Below are 10,536 nucleotides of genomic sequence, written 5' to 3' on the forward strand. Positions count from 1 at the left end.
GGTGTAGGTACAAAAGCAAGTAAAAGATAATACAAGAGATATATGATGAAATAATAGAGAAAAAAAATGATATTTCATCATCCAACTAATAGAAACCCTAGATAATGAACTCCTAGAATAGAAACAAGAACAAGATTGGTGAAGAGGATTACCCAACAAATTCAGGAGGAATTGACGAAGGTGAGATCCGCGGTCGATTGACAAGAGAGCGACGGGTGACCAAGGGGAAATGTGATTTTTTGGGGAAACTTTCGAAATGGGGAAAAACAGAGGGTGGGGACTATTGAGAAGAAGAAGGAACGGCTAGGATATGTTTAGAAATAAGATCAAAGGTGATGGTTGATTCGGGTTAAGAAAAGTATCCAAATAAAAACTGAAACCCGAAATCAAAATAAAATCAAAACTGTAAAATTCCCTCACGGTCGACCGTGGCGGTCGACCGTGAGAATCACAGAGCCTCAGTTCTGAGGCAGAAACTATGACGGTCGACCGTGGCTGTCGACCGTGAGAAGAATATCAGCAAAAATTTGTAAAATCTGAAATTAAAAAAAAATCAATTTGGATCAATGAACAATCTTGTTTTATAAAAAATATATCTATATATATAAAGTTTTTACTTAGTAATCCATAACAAACATTTTATTTTGTCTTAACATCAAAGAAAAGCAACATTTAAGCTTAAAAACCAATCATTAAAAAAAAACAAAAACACAACAGTAATTATGAAACAAAACTCATTTTGGTACCCAAATCATTTTGGTACCACTAAAATTTGGAACATGACCCCTATCATGTAAATCCAATGCCCTAGGGTAATGAACCCGCTTGGGCGTATTTTGTGCACCGATACGGTCAAAACAAAAATTGTAAACATGACCTATGCGATTGCAATTTGTGCAATGTAGGGGTTTGAATGGTTTGCGTTGACCGAAATGATGTGCACGTGGTTTATTTACAAAAATAGTTTTTTCTTTGTAATTATTTTGCAAATGAGAATTTCTTTTCAAATCAAAACAAAACATGACCAAATAACCAAAACGACCAAAATAATCATATTTATACACATTAGCATGTTTATGATTTACACTATGTGTGTGTACATGTGTATGTGATGAAGAAGCTTGAGCATGTTTATGATTTACACTATGTGTGTGTACATGTGTATGTGATGAAGAAGCTTGATGGAATGCACAATCATGAATAGGGATTTACACTATGTGTGTGTACATGTGTATGTGATGAAGAAGCTTGATGGAATGCACAATCATGAATAGGCTTGTCAATCTTTTGTGCATTATGACAAAATTGAGTTAAATGGCCTTTAAGACTGCAAATAGAACATTTGTGAATTTTGTCATACATGTGTGCATAGTGAATAGGTTTCTTAGAAGAATTAATATTGTACTTTGCATACAAGTCTATAAGCTTTTTATTATTAGCAATACAAGTGTTTAGAGTTGAATCTAAGGTTGATATATGTTTTCTCATTTGATTTAACTCATCATTGTGCATACAGGTATTGCTACTAGAAGTAGGATAAACATGATTATTTATCATAGATTTTAACTTATCTATTTCTAACATAGAATCATATTTTTCATGAAGCAAACTAGCATTTTCTAATCTCAAATTTTCATTGCATTCTTTAAGAATTATATTTTCATTTGCAATGAAATTAAACTTAGTGGCTCGTGTTTCATGAGTGGGTTTTATATTCACATACTTACTTTTTATATCAATATAGCAATTGTGTAATTTTTTAAACTCAAGAGCAAGCTCATCAAAAGTAATAATATCATCGTTGTCAAGCTTGTTGGCCTTCATGTTTTGATGATGATTTACAAACAATTTACTACTAATGTTATTTGTCTAGTATTTGTATTTTCGTATTTATTATAGACAAACAACGAAGTTGGAGGATGGATGGAATAGAGCTTCAACGATCATATCCAAAGGAGGTTGGCGGAATGTCGGTGAAGCCTTGCAATTCAAGTTAAAGATCGAGTTCAAGCTTCATCCGCAAATATATCAAGTCAAGCCTATTGAAGATCAAGATCAAGCTTTGGTATATTTAGTTTAGGTTTTATATTATATGTGTTAGATACTCTAAGCTCAATATCATATACACACACGTATTTGGTTTCTAAGCTCAAATATTGTATTCTCAGTTTATAGACTTAACAATCATCATATACATATTTTATCAAGTCTATATAATCATTGTGCAAAGTTTCAAAACATTGTTTATGTCAAAACATCAAACTTCATGTATATCACTTTTTTCATGTTTTGAACACTTTTGCAAAATAATGAGATTTCACAATTGGGAAATGCAAATTGGAAAATTCTTTTTGTAACATGTTCAAAATATCATTTGCAAACATTTCTCAAAGTTTCATCAAGTTTGGAATTGATTTGTTATGTTTAAAGGAATTTACAAATTCACGTTTTCGTTCGTGCACATGTTCGTGCATGTTTTACAAAACTGATGAGTTTTCACAAATGGGAAGTGATATTTGAAAAATTCTTTCTCTGACATGTTTATCTACATGTTTATAAACTTTTCTCCAGTTTTTACTATTTTTGGAGTTGATTTATTGTGCCAATTGATTTTACAAAATCGTATATGTTAACAGTTTTTCAGAAACTGTAAATTTGTGTTCAAATATTTATTTCTCTCAACTGGGAAAATATTTTTCAGAAATTCTTTCTCTGACATATTATTATACATGTCTTGAACATTCTCAAAAAATTTCATAATTTTTGGAGTTCATTTACTATTTTAAATTGATTTTACAAAACAGCTACGCATTACTACAGTAACTCCGGTCGACCGGACCGGTCGACCGGAAATGTCTCTGGAACTTTTTCAAGTTTATACAGTGCGAGCGGTCGACCGAAGAAAAGGTCGGTCGACCGCCCAGCTCCCAGAATGCCCATAACGGCTATTTTTTTGTATCCGTTGGAGGGGTTTTTGGTCTTTTGGTTTGGGCTTTTGTTTGAGGTATTGGGAGGCTATAAATACCCCCTTATACCTCAGTTTTAACATATCTAAGAGAGTTTTAAAACAAGTTTAAGAAAGTTTTAATCAAGGGTTTAAGTTTGTTTTTAGTGTTTGTTTAAAAAGCTTTTAAGCATTTACAAGAGTTTGGTTTGTGGAGCAAATTTCACAAGAGCAAGTGGAGATCATCCTTGGTGTTTGAGCATTCATTCTTCTCCCTCTCTCTTGTCATCTATAGAGAAGTTTCCTTAAACTCAATTCTAGCATTTTATAAGTTTGTGTAGGATCTGAAATAGATACACTAGAATACTAGAGGGGGGGTGAATAGTGTTCTCTTAAAATTATTGCAAAGTAGATAATAAATTGCAAAGAAAAATGGCAATCTCAGAAATTTGCAAACACAAACACAAGGATTTTATACTGGTTCCACCAAACCGGTGTACATCCAGTCCCCAAGCAAATCCCGCTTGAGAGTTTTCACTATGATTTTGAATAAACTTACAAAATCAAACGCAAACCTGACCAATTTGCAAGTCCCTACAAATTGCAACACCAATTGACAAACTCCTTGCCAATTTGAACACCAATCTCTAAGCCAAGAGATTAACCCTCTCACAACCGAGAGAAAACTTGTTGAAGAAGAACACAATGATCCTATAAGCCTTGAATGTGTAATGAAGTGCAGCAGTGGCTTAGGATTCTTTTAATCTCTGTAAAATTGTCTAATTGATTTGAAAAGACAAGTTTTTAAAGTTTGAAAACGTTTAAAAACGGCCAAAAACTGTCAGATATTCAAATTCTGAAAACTGAAAAACTGTCTCTTGTAGTCGACTACTGTAGTCATTAGTCGACTACACTGAGTTCAGACAGACTCTGTGTTTTCGGAAAATGTTCTCAGTAGTCGACTATAATGATCATTAGTCGACTATACTGTAATTTGACAGAAACTTGAAAACTGACATTTTCTTCAGTAGTCGACTATAATGTTAATTAGTCGACTATACTGTAAACAGACAGAAACTTGTATTTGAGTTATATACATGAGTAGTCGACTACTATCCTAATTAGTCGACTATTAAGATCAAATATTCAGAAATAATGAGTTTTTATAATTAAGTTTTAACTACTATTCTAATGGTTAACATAGGGGATTTCTATAGTTAACCAACACACTAAGCCTGTGTTAGTGTGTTCTAAAATTGTGTGTGTGTGCGTGTGTGTGTGATCAAGGCTTGTACAAATATTCTAAGCAAAGAAAAATTCAAATACATTATCTTTTGTTCTTCATTTTCTTCACTTCAAAATGCCTTGATATTCACTTGCACTTGTACATATTCTGATATTGAAATCTGCATATGAAAGTTAGTGCACACACAATATAAATTGTTATCATCAAAACATTATCATGGAGAAATGATATTCAACATTCTCCCCCTTTTTGATGATAACAAATAATTTTCGCATCAAATTAAAGGTTTAAAACATGTAATACTTACTCCCCCTGCATATATGCAAAGTTTTTAACATTCATAATAAAAAATTTAACATTCATAATAAGAAATATAAAACTTAACTATTTCTCCCCCTTTCTTATCAACAAAAAGAGGAACCTAAACATAACATAATTTCTTTAACATGAGCTAATACTTCAAACAAATCATCCAGGTTATGAACATAGTCCATAACTTCACTCATCCATATTGGTAGGCAAAGACTTGCCATAAAGACCACAAGTTCCATAATGTTCATCACCATGATCTGTTTAAAATATATAGCAGTTATATTAACTAACCAAAATAGTAGCAAACTTAACACATAATAGCAAACTTGACATAATAGCAAACTTAACACACAGTCATATTGTAGCAAACTTGACATAATAGCGCAAACTTGACATAATAGCAAACTTAACACACAGTCATATTGTAGCAAACTTGACATAATAGCAACACAATCACATAGTTTTAAACATAATAACAACTACATAGTTTTAAACATAAGAACATAATTGTTTTGACAAAAAAAAACAGAAACAAATCCTAAGGTGCTGGAGGAGGTTGTTGGCCTTGAAAATATGAATTAAGCTTTGAGTCCAAGTCTTCAAACTTTTTGATTAGGTCTTCTTGATTACTGATGATATATCTGTTCTGTGCATATATAGCTCTTTGACCAGTTTCCAGTTCTAGAATACGTGCACTCAAAGTATTGTATTGCACGTCTGAAAAACATGAAGGTTCGGTAGGAAATGGTGGTGGTTGACTTGAAGAGGTTCCAGCTTGAGTTGAGGTTTGTGGAATTTCTTCTTGTTGAAGTTCAGGTTCATTTTGAACTGGTTCATTTTGAGGATTGTGATCTTGGATTTCAAAATTTGTCAATTTCATCCTAGTTAGGGCATTTGAATCAAAAAATTCAATTGAACGAACAACAGATTTTTCAGATTTGAGATCGACATGGAATTTGTCAAAGATCTTAGTCAGGAATGCACCATAAGGAAGAAATCCTCTAGGAATGGTCAGAAAATTATCAAAATAAACCTCAGCCCAATTAACTTGAATATTTCCCATAATAGCATATATAGCTTTTGCTAATTCTAGGGAAATGAAATGAAAACTTCCAGTTTTTGGAAATAAGTTATAGGCTAGGATACGAGCAATGAACCTAGGAAATGGACGAAGTTTGTTTGAATTGTTCAAAGGTTTTCCATGTCCTGGAAGAAATATGTGATTGGATAGCAAGTCTGAATCATTCATCCTAACAGAGCTAAGAGAAACTCCTTGATAAGGAATGTTGAATATTTTACCAATTGTTTTAGTAGTTAATTCAATCTCCATTCCTTTAACAAGGGTTTTAATTTTTTCAGAACCACCAATTGTACCCACACGTTCTATATTGGTATAGAACAGTTGCACAAGAAATGGGTATGATGGTTTCTTATTTTCAGCAGAAAATAACTCAAGCAAGCCCACATTTTCAAAATAAGAACTAAAGTTCCATGGAATGAAATCATCGAACTTCACAAATCGTCCTGGAAGAATTTCTAAAGTTGATAGTCTGTTAAATTCTTCCAATAATTCAGGACTTCTTAAATAAACAATGATTTCATCATTAACAGAACTGTGAGTTTGCTTGGCTTTCTTAGATCTAGACATGATGAACTAGTTTAATAACAAGAGAATGAAAGAGCAAGTTTAGAATTATACCCCAAACTGTAGAAACAATAGATTAGCCGACTATAGCCTGGAGTAGTCGACTACAGAGCTTGAATAATTGATAGATTTGAAGAAATTGAAGAGAATTTGAATGAAATTGATGAAATTTGAGAGAGGTATGAATGCCCTAACCTGGATTCGAAGTTCTGAAGAGGGGAAAGAAGATAGGTTTCGGTTTTGGGTATAGTTATAAGTTAATTTTTGATTTTTAATTTGTTTTTAGAATATGAAATAAAATGTAAGGTTCAGATTTGATTTGAAATGAATGTAGGGTCAAGATTAGATTTTAGATGAATGGTTAGGATTGGTGTAGTTAAAAATGAATGGTTTAAGATGACTTTTACTTAAGTGAAACGGGTACGGTTATTGGATTTTGGGTTTAAAACAGAAAATATCCACTTGTCTTAAAAACTGAAGGTTCAGAATTAGTAGTCGACTAATAGACAAAATAGTCGACTACACTGTAAATGACAGAAAGTTAAGTTTTAGTTTTTAACTCAGAGTAGTCGACCAATATGTGAAGTAGTCGACTACACTGTAATCAACAGAAAGTTTATTTTTAAGATTTTACATTGAGTAGTCGACTATAAAGGTAAGTAGTCGACTATAAAGTAATTTTTCAGAAAAATTGTTTGTAAGACTTGTGCATGTAGTCGACTATAAGTTAGATTAATCGACTACTTAATGTTTAAATTTATGTATTTTTGTTTTAAAAATTAATTTAAACCTTCAATTGAACATATACCTAATTCTCTTCTTAATTTAACATAAACTTTTTCTTTTAGGGGTTTTGTTAATATATCTGCAATTTGTTTATCTGTAGGTATAAATTCTAATGATATGTCACCTTTAAGCACATGATCACGTAGAAAATGATGTCTAATATCAATGTGTTTTGTACGTGAGTGTTGAATAGGATTTTTAGATAAATTAATTGCACTAGAATTATCACACATAATAGATGATATGGGACAATTTATGCCATAATCAGTTAAAGTTTGTTTCATCCATAATATTTGTGCACATGCAAGACTTGCAGCAATATATTCAGCTTCAGTTGTTGATAATGATACTGAATTTTGTTTCTTACTAAACCAAGATACAAGTGAATGTCCTAAGAAATGACATGTTCCACTTGTACTTTTTCTATCAGATTTACATCCGGCAAAATCAGCATCACTATATGATATTAAATCAAAAGAACTATGTTTTGGATAAAATAAACCATAATTTGTAGTATCTTTAATATATCTAAATATTCTTTTTACTGCTTTAAGATGTGAAACTTTAGGATTTGATTGAAATCTTGCACATAAACATACACTAAACATAATATCAGGTCTACTAGCAGTAATGTAAAGAAGTGATCCAATCATACCTCGATAGAGCTTTTGATCAACATTCTTACCATTTTCATCTTTGTCAAGAGATGTAGTAGTGCTCATAGGTGTTGGTTTGCTTGTTGAATTTTCCAATCCGAATCTTTTAAGTAAATCTTTTGCGTACTTGCTTTGATAAAACGGGTAGGGTTATTGGATATTGGGTTTAAAACATAAAAAATCCACTTTTTTTAATAAACTAAAGGTTCAGAATTAGTAGTCGACTAATAGTCAAAATAGTCGACTATACTGTAAAAGATAGAAGGTTAAGTTTTAGTTTTTAACTCTGAGTAGTCGACCAATATGTGAATTAGTCGACTACACTGTAATCAACAGAGAGTATTTTTAAGATTTTACATTGAGTAGTCGACTATAAAGGTAAGTAGTCGACTATAATCTGATTTTTCAGAAAAATAGTTTGTAAGAATTGTGCATGTAGTCGACTATAAGTTAGATTAATCGACTACTTAAGGTTTAAATTTATGTATTTTTGTTTTAAAAATTAATTTAAATCTTCAATTGAACATATACCTAATTCCCTTCTTAATTTAACATAAACTTCTTCTTTTAGTGGTTTTGTTAATATATCTGCAATTTGTTTATCTGTAGGTATAAACTCTAATGATATGTCACCTTTAAGAACATGATCACGTAAAAAATGATGTCTAATATCAATGTGTTTTGTACGTGAGTGTTGAATAGGATTTTTAGATAAATTAATTGCACTAGAATTATCACACATAATAGATGATATGGGACAATTTATGCCATAATCAGTTAAAGTTTGTTTCATCCATAATATTTGTGCACATGCAAGACTTGCAGCAATATATTCAGCTTCAGTTGTTGATAATGATACTGAATTTTGTTTCTTACTAAACCAAGATACAAGTGAATGTCCTAAGAAATGACATGTTCCACTTGTACTTTTTCTATCAGATTTACATCCGGCAAAATCAGCATCACTATATGATATTAAATCAAAAGAACTATGTTTTGGATAAAATAAACCATAATTTGTAGTATCTTTAATATATCTAAATATTCTTTTTACTGCTTTAAGATGTGAAACTTTAGGATTTGATTGAAATCTTGCACATAAACATACACTAAACATAATATCAGGTCTACTAGCAGTAATGTAAAGAAGTGATCCAATCATACCTCGATAGAGCTTTTGATCAACATTCTTACCATTTTCATCTTTGTCAAGAGATGTTGTAGTGCTCATAGGTGTTGGTTTGCTTGTTGAATTTTCCAATCCGAATCTTTTAAGTAAATCTTTTGCGTACTTGCTTTGATTGATGAAAATTCCTTCTTTCAATTGTTTAATTTGAAGTCCAAGAAAGAAATTTAGTTCACCCATGTGACTCATTTCAAATTCATCCTGCATATTCTTAGCAAATTCTTGACAAAGATTATTGTTAGTAGAACCAAAAATAATATCATCTACATATATTTGAATTAGTAAAATATCTTTATTTATTTTCTTAATAAACAATGTTGAATCAACTTTTCCAATATCAAAACCTGAAGTTAAAAGAAATTTCTTTAATCTATCATACCATGCACGAGGTGCTTGTTTAAGACCATATAATGCTTTCTTAAGTTTAAAAACATGATTTGGAAAACTTTCATGTTCAAAACCTGGAGGTTGTTCTACAAAAACTTCTTCATTTATAAAACCATTTAAAAAAGCACTTTTAACATCCATTTGAAATAATTTAAAATTCATAAAACATGCAAATGCAAGTAAAATCCTAATTGATTCTAATCGTGCAACTGGTGCATAAGTTTCATCATAATCAATTCCTTCTTCTTGATTATAACCTTGAGCAACTAATCTAGCTTTGTTTCTAACAACTTGACCAAATTCATCTAATTTGTTTCTAAAAATCCATTTTGTTCCAATAATGGATTTATTTTGAGGTCTAGGTATAAGATCCCAAACATTATTTCTAGTAAATTGATTAAGTTCATCTTGCATAGCTATTATCCATGAATCATCAAGAAGTGCTTCTTTTATATTTTTAGGTTCAATAGTTGAAATAAAAGCATTATGAGCAATCAAATTAAAATGTGATCTAGTAGTTACTTTGTCAGATATATTTCCTATAACTAAATCATGTGGATGATTTTTAACTTCTACAAAATCTTTAGGTAAATCATTTTGTAGATTATCATCTTTTGTAATATCTATCATAGGAGTATCTTGTATGGTATCAATTACATCATCATCATTATTTAGTATAATAGGTATTTTTGAAAAACTTTCATCAAAAGAAACATGTAAAGATTCTTCAATAACTTGTGTTCTTTTGTTGTAAATTCTATATGCTTTACTGTGATTAGAATATCCAACAAAAATTCCTTCATCAGATTTTGAATCAAATTTATCTAAGTTATCATTTGTATTTAAGATAAAACATTTACAACCAAAAACTTTAAAGTAAGATACTTTAGGAATTTTGTTATAAAATAATTCATAAGAGGTTTTCTTTAAAATAGGTCGTAATAAAACTCTATTTAATACATAACAAGCTGTTGATACGGCTTCTGCCCAAAAATATTTAGGTAAATTACTATCACACAACATGGTTCTAGCCTTTTCCCTAATTTCTGGAATTTTTGAGTTTTCAAAATAAATAAATAATAAAATATATAGTCTTGTATTTTTTAATTCTGCTAAATATTAATTTACGGTTTAGTGATTTTTATATATAATCATTTGATGATTAATATTATTAATGATCTTGTTATTATTAATGTTAACTTGAGTATAGTACAATATAATCATTTGATGATTAATATTATTAATGATCTTGTTATTATTAATGTTAACTTGAGTATAGTACAGTAGTATATAAAGATTAATAACATTATTTTTGGTTGATTATTAATTATTAAAATAATTCAGAATATTATGTGAAATTTTCGAATTTTCCCT

The sequence above is a fragment of the Asparagus officinalis genome, chromosome 8 (assembly GCF_001876935.1).
Source record: "Asparagus officinalis chromosome 8, Aspof.V1, whole genome shotgun sequence".
In the NCBI taxonomy this organism is placed as follows: domain Eukaryota; kingdom Viridiplantae; phylum Streptophyta; class Magnoliopsida; order Asparagales; family Asparagaceae; genus Asparagus; species Asparagus officinalis.